The sequence below is a fragment of the Lithobates pipiens genome, unplaced genomic scaffold (assembly GCF_037356315.1).
Source record: "Lithobates pipiens isolate NorthernLeopardFrog02 unplaced genomic scaffold, aLitPip1_a1.2 Scaffold_18, whole genome shotgun sequence".
In the NCBI taxonomy this organism is placed as follows: Eukaryota; Metazoa; Chordata; class Amphibia; order Anura; family Ranidae; genus Lithobates; species Lithobates pipiens.
The window spans coordinates 645,778,198-645,795,681 of NW_027507758.1; positions in this window are offsets into that span (position 1 = coordinate 645,778,198).

Here is a 17,484-nt window from a genome sequence, read left to right on the forward strand (position 1 = left end):
CTGATAGGTTCAAAAGGATCCTCTGTAAGAGCCTGCAATACTAAAGATAGATCCCAAACTGGAAAGGGATGGAAACTGACTGGCCTCTGTTTACTTAAACCTTTAAAGAACCTGGAAACCCAAGGATTCGCTGCCAGTTGCTCTTCAAGAAAAACACTTAAAGCAGAAACCTGTCCTTTAAGAGTACTGAGAGCCAGCCCCTTATCTGCCCCCCCCCCTCTGTAGGAACTCCAGCACGGCTACTGGAATACAAACATTAAAGGAGCTCTCCGCACACCAAGAATTTAATTTTTTACATACTTTCAAATAAATCCCACGTGTCTCTTCCTTTCTAGAACTCTTTTGGAGAACCCCTTGTTTCCCAGCATCTCCTCTTCAGTTGCCAGGCTGCCAGACTCCACCTCTCCACCTGAGGGCAGCAGATTGGGCCTTAAAAGAGTAGGTCTTCCCTGACCGGAAGTATCCAAGGCGGTTCCACCGCCAGCTTCTTTAGAATAGAAAACCCAGGCCTCCTGGGCAGTGTGGAGCTATAAAGATCAGGGTTGTGTCCTCTAACTGGAATTTCCTCAGAACTGCCGGCAACAGCACAGGAGGGGGAAAGGCATAGCACTTGGCAAAAGGCCATCTCTGAGAAAGAGCATCTCCTATTGCTCCATTCCCCCTGATTCAGAATAGAAGAGTTTTTGCGTTTTCTCTTGACGCAAAAAGATCCACACATGGGATCCCCCACTTCTGGACCAATCATCTTGTAGAGTCCCAGATTCAGGACCCAGTTGCTCTCTCCCAAGTTCCTCCTGCTAAGGAAGTCTACCTCTGATTTAGCGCTCCTTTCAGGTGTACTGCTGATAGAGCACCATGACCTCTGCCCAGCTGAATATTGCTTCCGTTAGAGAGCAAAGGGAACTGCTTCTTGTGCCCCCCTGTCAATTGATGTAAGCAACTGCTGAAAAATTGTCCGAACGGGCCTGAAGATGATGTCCCTGGAGTTCCTGCTGGAAAAACCTGAAAGCCAGGGAGATGGCTCTCAGCTCTCTCCAATTCAAGCACTTCCCCGCATCCTCGAAACTCCAGAATCCTTGGGCCAGACCTTTCTCCAGGTGTGCTCCCCAACCCATGCCGCTTGCGTCCGTTGAGATGACCTTGGACACTCTGTTTGTGGGGGGGGGGGCCTGAGAACTGCAGTCTTTACCCCCCCTTACAATGCTTAGTATAAATGGATTACAGGTAACCGACTCCCGTGTGGGAGAAAAGCCCCCAGTCTTCCTCCCACCGGGGTAAGCCTGTCATTGAGACTTTTGGGACTGCTCAGGAGGGCGAAAAATCGCTTCCTCACGCCCTCTGCCCTTGTTGGTTCAGACTTTTTTCTGGGACTCTGTCCTCGGAAGGTTAAACTTCCTTTGTGAGCGAGTCTTCTTTTTAGATTTTTCCCCCACTTTTTTCTTTAAGGGAAAAGCCTTCTTTTTATTCGCTGTTCAATCAAGGACAGCTTCCAAGTCTGGAACGAAGAGTAAATCCCCTTTGAAGGGAATTCCACAAAGCTTGATCTTTGAAGCATTGTCCCCTTGCCATGTTTTTAACCAAAGTGCCCTTCTGGCTGAATTAGCCAATGCAGAGGATCTAGCAGACATGCGGGGCGACTCTGCTGAAGCATCCGCTATGTATGTGACTCCTTTTAAAAACATTGGGACGGAGGAAAGAACTGTTTCCTTTGCGGTCTTCGCCTTAATATGAGCTTTTATATGAGGCAACCAATGCTACATGTTACGTGCCACCACTGTGACAGCCATGGCAGGCTTAAGATTGCTTAAGAAGAATCCCAAGATTTCTTGAGGAGAGAATCCATCCTCTTGTCAATAGGGTCTGCTAGCATATCTATATCTTCAAAGGCCCAATCTGTCTTTCTGGATACGCGAGAAAGGCTGCATCCAGTCTAGGAGATTTGTTCCTCACAGCAGCTTCATCCTCTGAAAAAGGGAATCTGCGTTTCAATGCTCTAGAAAAGAAAGGCTTCCTCTCTGGGTCTCGCCATTCCTTCCTAATGGTGTCTACCAGAACCTCATGGACTGGGAAGACCCTTTTCTTCGGTTCTCCGAGACCTTCATACATCTGGTCATGGAGAGACTGGGATTCTTTCTCCTCTTGGATACCTAGTGTAGTGTGAATAGCTCCCAGGAGCTCTTCCACTTCCTCCAGGGAGAGCTTGTATCAGGAGGATCTGGAGGACTCACCATCCACCTTCTTTCCCTCTGACTCTAAAGGGTCTGAGGATTCACTGTCAGGATCATCCTCTAATGTTGTTCTGTTACCCCCAAGTAACCCTTCATTAGCAGAGGGACCTGCTAAGGGGCCAGGTGTGACATCTTGCTGCGCTGGCAGAGGACTAGCTGGGGGTTGCATAGGTTGAACATTTTCAAACAAAGCCTTAAAAGATTGAAAAGTGCTGGAAAGTTCTTTAACAGAAGCCACCAAACCAGAACTTTGTTCCTCAGCATGATCCCTAACTAAGCCCTCAATGCAATTCCTGCATAACACTTTCCCCCAGGATTCCCCTAACACACTTCTACATAAGGGGCACGTCTTCTTGGACCCCTGTGAGAGCTTAGATTTTTCCATGGACTTTTCCTGTAACAACAAAAAAAACCCCACCAGCATCAGCCCCTGCCAGAAAAAAAATCAACACCAGACCGACACCAGGAGTGCACCCCCCAGGAACGACCACCACCAGGGTCCCAGACGTGCAACTCCTCCCTTCCCACCATTGAGGGGGTTCACCCGTGGAGCTAAGTGGGAAAATAGTAAGGAAACACCACCCTAGGGTTCCACTTACCGTAGAATGGCTAGTGCTGGCATCACCCGGAACCGAACAGGAACCGTCAGTCTCGGACATCCCTTCGGCCAGAATGATCGGTTTGCCACAAAACTGCTCCTCTTAGCTGTCACTACAGCCTGAATGGGGCACATACCAGCCTTCGTACCATTCGTTTCAGCGTCCCATGACCGGAACCAGAAGTCACTGGTGAACCGGAAGTGACCTCTCCCGTTGGAAAAGACGTCGCCCGTCATCAGACCCAGCCTTGTGCTCCATGCTGGCCGCACTAATGAGGGGGAGACTCAGACATTCCAGTAAACATCTTCCCCAGGCAGCGCCAAAATGAACGTCCCAGGCCTCCGCTTTCCCCAAGGGAGGATGGGACGCACCAAACACTGCAGGTAACAGACTCCCCAGCCCTGCTGCCGTGTATGAGAGACCTCAATCTCTCCGGACATCCCTTCGGCCAGAACGATCGATTCACCTTCAGGATAACACCGGCCTCAGCCTCCCCAGCTGAATTAAGCCCAGGTTCCTAGTGATGTCTCCTCGCCGGAGGAAACAACAAAACTGAAGGGCTGGAGGGAAGGAGTGGTTTTTAAGATCTGGTGGAGGCAGTGTTTCCTGAGAAGGGAGGAGCCGAGGTCTCTCAAGTGTGCTGTCCTGAAAGACGAAAGAGGGAAAAAATAATAGAATAAAGTAGGACACTAATTGTGCCTCAGGAGGAGTACAAATAATTGAAAGGCAATATAATTATACAAAAATAAACATATTTTTTCTAAAAAACTAAATTTAAGATACATTACAGTCTTAATGACTTAATTTGAGTTCAGGGATGTGCTAGTTCCCAGCAGGTTATATACATAGTTACATAGTTACATAGTTAGTCAGGTTGAAAAAAGACACAAGTCCATCCAGTTCAACCTTAAAAACAAATAAATAAAATAAAAAATAATCGTACAATCCAGATACCCAATTTTATGCCCACAATTGATCCAGAGGAAGGCGAAAAAAAAACCCAGCAGCGCATTCTCCAATTTACTACAGCAGGGGAAAAAAATTCCTTCCTGATCCCCCAATAGGCGATCGGATTTTCCCTGGATCAACTTTACCTATGTTAGTACCTAGTTATATTATGTACCATCAGGAAAGTATCCAAGCCTTTCTTAAAGGCCAGAACCACTGGCCAGAACCACCTCTGGCGGGAGTCTATTCCACATTTTCACTGCTCTAACTGTGAAGAAACCTTTCCGTACTTGAAGCTGAAATCTCTTTTCCTCTAGACGTAAAGAGTGCCCCCGTGTCCTCTGGGTTGACCGTACAGAGAACAACTCAACACCAAGTTCACTATATGGACCCCTAATATATTTGAACATGTTAATCATATCCCCCCTTAATCTCCTCTTCTCAAGAGTGAATAAATTTAGTTCCTCTAATCTCTCCTCATAGCCGAGTTCCTCCATGCCTCTTATCAGTTTGGTTGCCCTTCTCTGCACTTTCTCCAGTTCCCCGATATCCTTTTTGAGAACTGGTGCCCAAAACTGAACGGCATATTCCAGGTGAGTAGGGATGAGCTTCGAGTTCGAGTCGAACTCATGTTCTACTCGAACATTGCCTGTTCGCCTGTTCAGCGAACAGTGAACAATTTGGGCTGTTCGCAGCAAATTCGAAAAGCCCTATACAAGTCTATGGGAGAAATCTAAAGTGCTCATTTTAAAGGGTAATATGCAGGTTACTGTCCTAAAAAGTTTTTGGGGACCTGGGTCCTGCCCCAGGGGACATGGATCAATGCAAAAAAAAGTTTTAAAAACGGCCATTTTTTCAGGAGCAGTGATTTTAATAATGATTAAAGTGAAACAATAAAAGTGTAATATTCCTTTAAATTTCGTAGCTGGGGGGTATCTATAGTATGCCTGTGAAGGGGCGCATGTTTCTGGTGCTTAGAACTGTCGCTGCACAAAGTGTCATTTGTGCAGGAAAAAAAGTCTTTTAAAATCACTTGCGGCTAAATTGTCGGGTCTCCGTAATACAGAGAACACTCAATGAGTGTTCTCTGTATTAGCCGACAATTCATTCATTCATTCATTTAAAAAAAAAAAAAAAAAAAAAAAAAAGCGTGGGGGTTCCCCTAAATTCAATCAAAAGGCCCTTCAGGTCTGACATGGATATTAAGGGGAACCCCGTCAAATTTAAAAAAAAAATTGACGTGGGGGTCCCCCCAAATATCCATACCAGACCCTTCAGGTCTGATATGGATATTAAGGGGAACCCCGCATCAAATTTAAAAAAAAATTGACGTGGGGGTCCCCCTAAATATCCATACCAGACCCTTTATCCGAGCACGCAACCTGGCAGGCCGCAGGAAAAGAGGGGGGGACGAGAGAGCGGCCCCCCCTCCCTCCTGAACCGTACCAGGCCACATACCCTCAACATTGGGAGGATGCTTTGGGGGTCTGTGACCCCTCAAAGCACCTTGTCCCCATGTTGATAAGGACAAGGGCCTCATCCCCACAACCCTGGCCGTTGGTTGTGAGGGTCTGCGGGCGGGGGGCTTATCAGAATCTGGAAGCCCCCTTTAACAAGGGGACCCCCAGATCCCGGCCCCCCCCCTGTTTGAAATGGTAAGGGGGTACAAAAGTACCCCTACCATTTCACAAAGAAAGTGTCAAAATGGTTAAATAAGACAAACACACTTTTGAAAAATTCCTTTATTAAAAAAAAAAAAAATAAAAAAAAAATTCCAGCGGTGCTAATCCACTCTTGCTATCCAGCGACGGGTCTCCGGGGTCCAGCGATGGATGATCATATCCAGCGCCGGGGGATCTCTCAGTCCAGCGCTGTCCATACCTCCTTCTTCTGTCTCCACTGCGGAGACAATGCAGAGAGCCGAGCGATGACATTTCTTATATTGGGAGGGCGGGGCCACCCGTCACCTGACCCCGCCCCTCTGACGTAGGAGAGGGAAGCCAGGGGTTCCCCAGTGACGTGTGGGTGACCCCGCCCCCTCTGATGTAACGGAAACCTGCGTTACATCAGAGGGGGCGGGGTCACCCACACGTCACTGGGGAACCCCTGGCTTCCCTCTCCTGCGTCAGAGGGGCGGGGTCAGGTGACGGGTGGCCCCGCCCTCCCAATATAAGAAATGTCATCGCTCGGCTCTCTGCATTGTCTCCGCAGTGGAGACAGAAGAAGGAGGTATGGACAGCGCTGGACTGAGAGATCCCCCGGCGCTGGATATGATCATCCATCGCTGGACCCCGGAGACCCGTCGCTGGATAGCAAGAGTGGATTAGCACCGCTGGAATTTTTTTTTTATTTTTTTTATTTTTAATAAAGGAATTTTTCAAAAGTGTGTTTGTCTTATTTAACCATTTTGACACTTTCTTTGTGAAATGGTAGGGGTACTTTTGTACCCCCTTACCATTTCAAACAGGGGGGGGGCCGGGATCTGGGGGTCCCCTTGTTAAAGGGGGCTTCCAGATTCTGATAAGCCCCCCGCCCGCAGACCCTCACAACCAACGGCCAGGGTTGTGGGGATGAGGCCCTTGTCCTTATCAACATGGGGACAAGGTGCTTTGAGGGGTCACAGACCCCCAAAGCATCCTCCCAATGTTGAGGGTATGTGGCCTGGTACGGTTCAGGAGGGAGGGGGGGCCGCTCTCTCGTCCCCCCCTCTTTTCCTGCGGCCTGCCAGGTTGCGTGCTCGGATAAAGGGTCTGGTATGGATATTTAGGGGGACCCCCACGTCAATTTTTTTTTAAATTTGATGCGGGGTTCCCCTTAATATCCATATCAGACCTGAAGGGTCTGGTATGGATATTTGGGGGGACCCCCACGTCAATTTTTTTTTAAAATTTGACAGGGGTTCCCCTTAATATCCATGTCAGACCTGAAGGGCCTTTTGATTGAATTTAGGGGAACCCCCACGCTTTTTTTTTTTTTTTTTTTTTAATCAATGAATGAATGAATTGTCGGCTAATACAGAGAACACTCATTGAGTGTTCTCTGTATTACGGAGACCCGACAATTTAGCCGCAAGTGATTTTAAAAGACTTTTTTTCCTGCACAAATGACACTTTGTGCAGCGACAGTTCTAAGCACCAGAAACATGCGCCCCTTCACAGGCATACTATAGATACCCCCCAGCTACGAAATTTAAAGGAATATTACACTTTTATTGTTTCACTTTAATCATTATTAAAATCACTGCTCCTGAAAAAACGGCCGTTTTTAAAACTTTTTTTTGCATTGATCCATGTCCCCTGGGGCAGGACCCAGGTCCCCAAACACTTTTTAGGACAGTAACTTTCATATTACCCTTTAAAATGAGCACTTTAGATTGTGAACGTTCGAGTCCCATAGACTTTAATAGGGTTCTAAAGTTCACACGAAGTTTAGGTCTGTTCGCAGGTTCTGGTGCAAACCGAACAGGGGGGTGTTCGGCTCATCCCTACAGGTGAGGTCTTACTAATGATTTGAACAGGGGCAAAATTATATCTCTTTCTCTGGAGTCCATACCTCTCTTAATACAAGAAAGGACTTTGCTCGCTTTGCAAACAGCAGCTTGGCATTGCATGTTGTTATTGAGCTTATGGTCTACCAAAACCCCCAGATCCTTCTCCACTATGGATTCCCCCAGTTGTACTCCCCCTAGCATGTATGATGCATGCATATTCTTAGGCCCCAAGTGCATAACTTTACATTTATCAACATTAAACCTCATCTGCCACATAGTCGCCCAATTAGACAGTGTATTGAGGTCGGCTTGTAAATTGGAGACATATAGAAAATGGGCTACGCGTTTCATGGGTGATTCCGCTTCGTCAGGGCCTTGATGATAGCAGGGATGTAAACGCTGTGTGAATTCTACAAACAGAGTGTTGATGAATGTACCATATATCATATAATTAATGTAAATACATAATGATGCAATCAACACAGATATGTTAATCCATTTGTCTTTACTAAGGATGAGCCGAACACCCCCCTGTTCGGATCGCACCAGAACCTGTGAACAGACCTAAACTTTGTGTGAACTTTAGAACCCTATTAAAGTCTATGGGACTCGAACGTTCGAAAATCTAAAGTGCTCATTTTAAAGGCTAATATGCAAGTTACTGTCCTAAAAAGTGTTTGGGGACCCAGGTCCTGCCCCAGGGGACATGGATCAATGTAAAAAAAGTTTTAAAAATGGCTGTTTTTTCGGGAGCAGTGATTTTAATAATGATTAAAGTGAAACAATAAAAGCGTAATATTCCTTTAAATGTCGTACTTGGGGGGTGTCTATAGTATGCCTGTGAAGGGGCGCATGTTTCCCGTGCTTAGAACTGTCCCTGCACAAAGTGTCATTTCTGCAGGAAAAAAAATCTTTTAAAATCACTCACGGCTATAATGAATTGTCGGCTCAATGAGTGTTCTCTGTATTATGGGAGCCGACAATTCATTCATTGATAAAAAAAAAAAAAAGGGTGGGGTTCCCCTGAATTCAATTAACAGGCCCTTCAGGTCTGGTATGGATATTAAGGGGAACCCTGCATCAAATGTATAAAAAAAATTGACGTGGGGTCCCCTAAAAATCCATACCAGACCCTTTATCCGAGCACACAACCTGGCAGGCCACAGGAAAAGAGGGGGGACGAGAGAGTGGCCCCCCCCTGAACCGTACCAGGCCACATGCCCTCAAAATTGGGAGGATGCTTTAGGGGTCTGTGACCCCTCAAAGCACCATGTCCCCATTTTGATGGAGACAAGGCCCTCATCCCCACAACCCTGGCCAGTGGTTGTGGGGGTCTGGGGGTGGGGGGGCTTATCAGAATCTGGAAGCCCCCTTTAACAAGGGGACCCCCAGATCCCAGCCCCCCTGTTTGAAATGGTAAGGGGGTACAAAATTACCCCTACCATTTCACAAAGAAAGTGTATAAAATGGTTAAATAAGACAAACACACTTTTGAAAAATTCCTTTATTAAAAAAAAAAAAAATAATTAAAAAAAGGTTTCAGCGGTGGTAATCCACTCTTGCTATCCAGCGACGGATGATCATGCGGGGTCCAGCGATGGCTGATCTGATCCAGCGATGAGTGATTTTCAGTCCAGAGCAGTCCATCCATGCATCCATCTTCTGTCTCCACTGAGGAGACACTGCGGGGATCCCAGTGCCTGACGTTTCTTATATTAGGAGGGCGGGGCCACATGTCACCTGACCCCACACCTCTGACACTAGCGAGGGAAGCCAGGGGTTCCCCAATGACGTATGGGTGACCCCGCCCCCCTCTGATGTAACAGAGGTTTCTGTTACATTCATTATAGCCGCAAGTGATTTTAAAAGACTTTTTTTCCTGCAGAAATGACACTTTGCACAGGAAACATGCGCCCCTTCACAGGCATACTATAAACACCCCCCAGGTACGAAATTTAAAGGGATATTACACTTTTATTGTTTCACTTTAATCATTGTTAAAGTCACTGCTCCTGAAAAAACGGCCATTTTTAAAACCTTTTTTTTGCATTGATCCATGTCCCCTGAGGCAGGACCCGGGTCCCCAAACACTTTTTAGGACAATAACTTGCATATTAGCCTTTAAAATGAGCACTTTAGATTTCTCCCATAGACTTGTACAGGGTGTTCCGGCTTTTCGAATTTGCCACGAACAACCCAAATTGTTCACTGTTCGCTGAACAGGCGATGTTCGAGTCGAACTCAAAGCTCATCCCTAGTCTTTACATACACTTATATCAGAAAATATAAACATTGGCAGACTCACCCACGAAACGCATAGGAAATGTTCTATATAACCTGCTGGGAACTAGCACATCCCTGAACTCAACTTGAATGTATCTTAAATTTAGTTATTTTAGAAAATAAAAAATGTGTTCATTTTTGTATAATTATACTGTCTTTCAATTGTTTGTACTCCTCTGAGGCACATTTAGAGTCCCACTTTATTCTATTATTTTTTTTAAATATATTTACATATACTCTCTGGGATGGTGCCTCTGTAGGAGTATTGGTGTTCCACGCCCACCCCACCCCTACACATCCTTTATAATAAAGCCCCATTTCAGACTGAGGTAATTTACCCACACAGGACCCCCACACTATGCAGGTTAAAAGCTTGTTGCAGGTATTCTGATGCCATTACATACAATGCAGAACCAACAGTTCCACTTTGCATGTACCAAGGGTCCGCCCACATCCTAAGAGCCTCAGAAAAAAAATTCAGATGGAGGGACATTGGGAGGAGGAGCTGTGAGGTCAGTGTGATGTCATAGGACATATAGACTCTGGATGGAGGGACATTGGGAGGAGGAGCTGTGAGGTCAGTGTGATGTCATAGGACATATAGACTCTGAATGTAGGGACATTGGGAGGAGGAGCTGTGAGGTCAGTGTGATGTCATAGGACATATAGACTCTGGATGGAGGGACATTGGGAGGAGGAGGAGCTGTGAGGTCAGTATGATGTCATAGGACATATAGACTCTGGATGGAGGGACATTTGGATGGGGAGATTTGAGGGATCCTCTATATGAGGCTCCTGTGCAAACCAAATCATTGTTCCTGGGTGCGTCCTTCCTCTCCTAAACTGAAGAGTGAACTTTGACCTTTACCATACAGAATCTGTCAGGAATCTGTAAAATTAAGCTCTCATGTGATCAGGTGACGTGCGGAGGAATGCAATGTAAATAGCAGACAATTTTTCCCAGAGCTCCTTATGGTGGGGATGGATTTTGCTGAGCACTGGTGCCAAGTTTCCACCCTAGGGTTGCCACCTGTCCAGTTTTCTCCCGGACAGTCCAGTTTTTCAGTGATGTGTTCATTTTTCCATCTTCCTCAGACCCGGACACATCATTCACACCAGACTGCACCAGGAATGAAGAGTCTGATCGCCATCTGATGTGTGTCTTCCCTCCCGACGGCAGCCTGTTTCAGAACGGCAAAGTGTCAGTGGATCAAAGTTCCCCCTCCCCCACCTTCTCCACTCTGTTTACACACAAAAAACACACACACACACACACACACACACACACACAGAGGAGGAGGGGGAGGGGGACGTGCTGATCGTGGTCTGTACAAAGTTTTCTATGTTCTGCAGATGGACAGGGAGGAGGGGGAGAGTGGCTGGGAAGCCCTCTCCCCTCACAAAGCACCCCCCAGCACATATCTGCCCCCCCTTGCACTAACCCTCCCCTCTCTTAAAGCGTCCCCCAGCATATATCTGACCCCCATCTTGCACTAGCCCTCTCCACTCCCAAAGCGCCTCAGCACATATTAGACCCCTAAGCTCCCCCAAGCACATATCAGACCCCCAAGCAACCCAAAGCACATATCCAACCCACCCTTGCACTAGCCCTCTCCCCTCTTAAAGTGCCCCCAGCACATATCAGATCCCCAAGCACCCCCAGCACATATCTGACCCCTGCATTTTGTGCATTATTTATTTCTGACCCCCACTTTCCATGCAGAACACTCATAATTTGGCCACATGCACCGTTCACCATGGCGGGCTAGTCACCCCACAATACTGCTCTCTTTCGGGCCACCAAAAGTGTCATAGGTCTTTTACAATCTTATAGCGTATATGCAAAAAAATGCCACCACTAAAGTGTTTAGGTTTGACTTAAAGAAAAGGTGGCAAAACTATTCCACCCCACCCAGGGGCACTGCAGGTGTAGAGAAAATCTGTGTAAAATGAAAAAGGATATGGAGGATCTATGATGGAAAAGGACCAGGCTAACAAAGCAGACAGAATATTGGCATTAAAAAAGGATCAACACCAGAGATAAAACGATAATTCTCCCCTCTATAAGACTCTGGTGCGGCCGCACCTGGAGTATACTGTCCAGTTCTGGGCACCAGTCCTCAGGAAGGATGTACTGGAAATGGAGCGACTACAAAGAAGGACAACAAAGCTAATAAAGGGTCTGGAGGATATTAGTTATGAGGAAAGGTTGTGAGCTCTGAACTTATTCTCTCTGGAGAAGAGACGCCTCAGAGGGGATATGATTTCATTCTATAAACACCGGACTGGTGACCCCACAATATATAAATACCGGACTGGTGACCCCACAATATATAAATACCGGACTGGTGACCCCACAATATATAAATACCGGACTGGTGACCCCACAATTTATAAATACCGGACTGGTGACTCCACAATATATAAATACCGGACTGGTGACCCCACAATATACAAATACCGGACTGGTGACCCCACAATAAGGAAAAAACTTTTCTGCAGAAGGGAGTTTAACAAGACACGTGGCCACTTGTTAAAATTAGAAGAAAAGAGGTTTAACCTTAAACTACATAGAGGGTTCTTTAATGTAAGAATGGCGAGGATGTGGAATTCCCTTCCACAGGAGGTGGTCTCAGTGGGGGGCATCGATAGATTCAAGAAACTATTAGATAATCACCTGAACGACCGCAACATACAGGGATATACAATGTAATACTGACATATAATCAGACACATAGGTTGGACTTGATGGACTTGTGTCTTTTTTCAACCTCACCTACTATGTAACTATATGAGGAGAGATGAGGAGGAGATCCAGGAATCAGGATAAAGGTCAGGACAAGCAACAGACGAGCGCATCCAAGAGATGAAGCCGGGGTCACTACACAGAAAATCAATCCAAGGAAACAACAGGCAGGACGAGGAATAGCAAGAAGGAGCTCAGAGACAAATGAGAATATTGCTCAGCCAATGGGAGATGATCTCAGCATGACTTACATAATGAAGGAGATGAGGGGGAGGGGAGGAAGTCACTTATGGTGACCATAGAGACATGGAAATTCAGCTGGTTCAGCAGGGATCGGTCACATTTCCATCCATGTGTGGTCACTGCCGGATAAAAGTCACTCCATCAGCGGCTGCAGCCAATAGCTTCATCACTGATCTGTGTATTCTGAGAGCGAAGGAGCGCCCCCCATTGTCAGAATACAATAGTGCAGCGGGGAGGATTCCCCCATCCCCCTCCAATGTGTGGATGGGGGAATCACTTCCGTTTTTTCCTCTCATCCCGCTGGATGAACGATAAAACTGAACCATGTATGGCCAGATTTGGAGGGAAGATATATTCATCATCAACTGATCCCCCTGAAGGGGTTAATCTACATATTACCTCCTCTGCCTCCAGATCCAACAAGGTGTCCTCTAACACATGGAACTTCCTGTCTCTAGTTGACTTTACTTCCTGTCGTTCCTCATATCACTTTGTATTCCATAGAGACTTCCTGTCTGGGTAGAAGCGAGATCGCCACCTTGTGGAGATCAGAGCAACATTCATATATAAAGTGCTAGGGGGCTCAAACAATATTCTCTGCAGATCTACTGCTTCCACTTTACACCCACTTCACTGATCTTATGGTGTTTATTAATAAATGAAGTAAACTGATCCATGTTCAAATTCATATACAACATAAAGTGCTTTGTGCTCAGGATGCTGTTCCCTGCAGATCCACTGCTTCCACTTTGCATCCACTTCTTTAACCCTTTCCCGCCGAGCGTACGCATATCTGCATACTCGGCTTCCGGGGGGTATACCGGGATGATGCCCGCACCTGCAAGCATCGTCCCGGTACCGTTTTCTTCAGCAGGCGATTGGCTTTCCAGCCATAACAACCGATGCGGCTAAAAGCCGCTCGGCTGTTATGCCGGAGGAGCGGGAGGGGACGTCCCCCCCTCCCGCCGCTGTTACCGGTGCTCCCGTTCGATCGGGAGCACCGATTCAAGTTGCGCTGCCTCCGGCCACTGGGGAGGAACTGGAACGAAGCCGTAATTGGCTTAGTTCCAGTCTCCTCATAGTAAACACGTAAGCAACGTCATGACGTCACTTCCCGTTTACTCGGCTGCCAATGGCGCCGGTTTTAATAACAAAAATGTGAAAAACAGTGCAGCGCTTGATATGTATAAATGTAACATGTGACTGAATACAATAAAGCAATGAATCAGGAAAAAAACTTCAAAACTAGTGTTTCCAAAAAATTGAACATCAATGGTGAAAAATATAGATGTGCATACTGTGCAATGAGCAAAGAAATAATAAATTGAAATTGGTTATTGAACCAAAAAAACTTTTCTTTCTTTTTTTAAAAAGGCAAATAGTTGTTTAAACTACAGCTTTTTGCTATAAGACACAATATGATCAAGTGAAAAAATAAATAAACAACAAAAATAAAAAAAACAAATCAAAACAAGTCCCATGCCTTGGATGAGTGAAGTGATTTACAAGGCCCCATATACGTGAAGATAAAAGTTCCTTAAGTGAAACGTAAGTGAATGAAAACGTTAAAGTTGATCCCAGGTGTCACTGGTATAGGTGCTTGACCACGTAAATTCTTTCACTGTACAACTTAAGTAAGTAGTAAAGGCTTACCAGAGCAACCATTAGTGTGCGCAGATACGAACTCCCAAACGATTAGGATCAGACAAGATCGTTCCTCCGACACTCCTCGTGTGAATGGATGATTCGAATCACCTTTAGGGGCGGGAAGGTGAAAACTGACCCACACCTTCGGGTGTTCCTTGAACGTCGTCCGTTCCGGTCAATTCAAAAATTTCAGGTTGGCGTGTCACCGAATGGATGAAAAAGGAAAAAACGCCCAATCGTGTGATAAAGTCTAAAACATGTGAACTTTATTTTTCAACCAGATAGACTTTGGAAGCAACAAATGACTCGATCGAGTCGCATAAAATTGAACGAAGAAAAATGCTAGCAAAAGTATAAAATAAATAAAATCGAGCAGATAAAATAGCACGAGGTGTAGACGTATCTACCCGACGATCGTTTCGTCACAAATTGACGTCATCAGGGGTACGCCCACACCCTCGTGCTGAAGCTTTAAATAGCCTATGGGTGAGGTAGGGAGCCCTGCCATAGGTGCAGACCAAAACGTCCGTACGTAATCAGTTTAACCCACAAATGACCAGTCCCTTCGGATTGGTTACCACATAATAGAAAGACAAAAACGGTCAACGACCAGTTTGTTAGAATAAAATTGGAGTTCCATCATAACATAATGATGAAAAAATAATAACTAAAAAGAATACAGACATTAAATCCTGTGACAAATCCCCCCTTTTTTATTTAACAGATAGCCATCATCAACGCATGTGGCTATCTGACTGCATGTATATCCCAAAAATGGGTGGCTTGGTTAAAAAAACTAAATGCATACGTGTAGGTAAATGACCGTGATATTATGATGGGGGCCTATACAGCATTGACTACCCACCATCACCCATAGTCAGGTCACAAAAACTGCATGGGTGAAGCATATATAGCGGGTTTAGAAGAAACATTACATTAATTCTATTCTCATAAAAAATATATAACAAAAAAATGTATAAGTTACATGGCAAAAATTGCTATAGACAATGGTGATAAAATTAATCATCACGGTATATAAAACCCAAACTAAATGTAAAATCAGTACAGTAAAAGGGGAAAAGGAATGTTAAATCAACCGTTGTTGATAAAACAATTGATGTCCCATTCGATGTTAAGTCCCCCAGGGACGTGTGTCCCTAATTTATGGATCCAATTTGTTTCTGCCCTGGAGATTGGCCGCGCCAGTGAGGGGTGTATTTTTCTAAAGTCAAAAAGGTGGTACCTCTTGGATCTCGATTGTGTTTTAGATCATAATGTTTACTAACATTATGTTTGTCAAATCCTTTGCAAATGTTAGTAATATGCTCCCCCAGACGCACATGTAGCATGCGTACTGTGCGTCCCACATACTCCAAACCACATGGACATCTAAGTAAGTACACAACGCACTTGGTGGTGCAAGTAATAAATGCTCGTATGGGGTAAGTGAGTCCATTGCTAACCGAGGTAAACTCAGTGAATCTCCTACCCCGTAGAGCATTTAGCTTACAAGCTCTACATTTCCCACAGGGGAAAAAGTCCTTCAAATCCCCCAAAAAAGTGGGTCTAGTCGGGGGGTCAGGGACATTTGGAGCAATCATGTTTCGCAAGCTGGTTGCACCCCTGAAAATCACATTCGGTCTATCGGGAAGCTCGGGGCCCAAGATTCGATCATTTTTAATAACCGACCAGTGTTTCTGTAAGATTCTTTTCACAGCCCAATGTTGACTCGAAAAAGTTGTGATTAAGGAAACCCCATAGTTTTCCATGTTGTCAGTCCTGGGTGGTCTCAGCTAGCAATGTTTGACGATCCCTACTATTGACCTCCATTATGGTGGAATCAAGAGATTCATTGTTGTAACCCTTAGCTAAGAATCTCTCTTTTAGGATTAATGCCTCCTTGAGAAAATCATCATTGAAAGTGCAATTGCGTTTCAAGCGAAGAAACTGGCCCTTAGGGACCGCTGAGAGCCATGACTTATGATGGCAGGAATCAAGTGGAATATAGCTATTCCTGTCAGTTTTCTTGAAAAACGTTGTGGTGATTATGTTATTATCCCTGATGGAAATATTCAAATCCAAAAATTGGATATTAGTGGGGCTTGAAACATGGCTAAGAACTATCCCACGATTATTATTGTTTAAATGGGACAGAAAGAGTTCTGCTGATGAACCGTCACCATCCCAGATAAACAAGATGTCATCGATAAACCTTTTCCAGGTCACCAGTTCAGGGGGTTTGTCACTAAAGACTATATCCTCCTCCCACTTTGCCATGAAGAGGTTGGCCATGCTAGGAGCAAATTTAGCTCCCATGGCCACCCCCTTCACTTGCAAGAAATGGGTCCCATTATGCCAAAAGTGGTTGTGCGTCATGGCGAACAGAAGTAATTCCAGAATATAGTTACGTTGGGTCACCAAGATACTACCATCCTGGGCCAGAAAGTGATGGACTGCTTCATAGCCCAATTGATGGGAAATAGCGGTGTACAGTGAAGCTACATCCGCGGTGATCAGGAGATAGGTGGGTTTCCATTCAATCAATTGCAGAATGTTAATAACATGCTTAGTGTCTCTCAAAAAGGATGGGGTGCCCATCACCAGTGGTTGTAGATATTTATCAATGTATTTCCCTATACGCGAAGTTACAGAGTCAATTCCACTGATGATGGGCCGCCCTGGTGGATTTTCCAAAGATTTATGTATCTTAGGTAAAGAATACATAACCGGTAGGCGTGGCGCCAAAGGTACCAGAAAATCCCTTTCTTTTTTATTCAAAATGCCCATATTAAACCCTTTCTCAACCAACTCTTTTAATTCACCTTTGAACTGGGTAGTGGGGTCTAAGAGTAATGGAGAGTAGGTCTCGGGATCTGACAAAATCCTAGTCATCTCATTGGAATACATGGTTTTGTCAAGTATTACAATGGCACCCCCTTTGTCCGCCGACCGAACTACTATGTCTTTCCTATTGAGAAATGAGTCTAGCCCTGCCTTAAATTCCCGTGTGGGTTGGGCTGGTCTCAATTTCAAACCGTTAAGATCCTTTAATACCAGATCACGGAAAATATTAATGTTGGGTGCTGTATTACTGGCGCCGGTTTTAAAAAAATATACGGTATTCAGAATCGCCGTTTTCGGCGATCTGAATACATTGAAGTGTAAAGGAGGGGAGGAGGTCTTTTAGACCCCCCATCCCTCGATAAAGAGTACCTGTCACCGCCTATTACTGTCACAAGGGATGTTTACATTCCTTGTGACAGCAATAAAAGTGATCAAAAATTTTTTTTTTTAAAACAA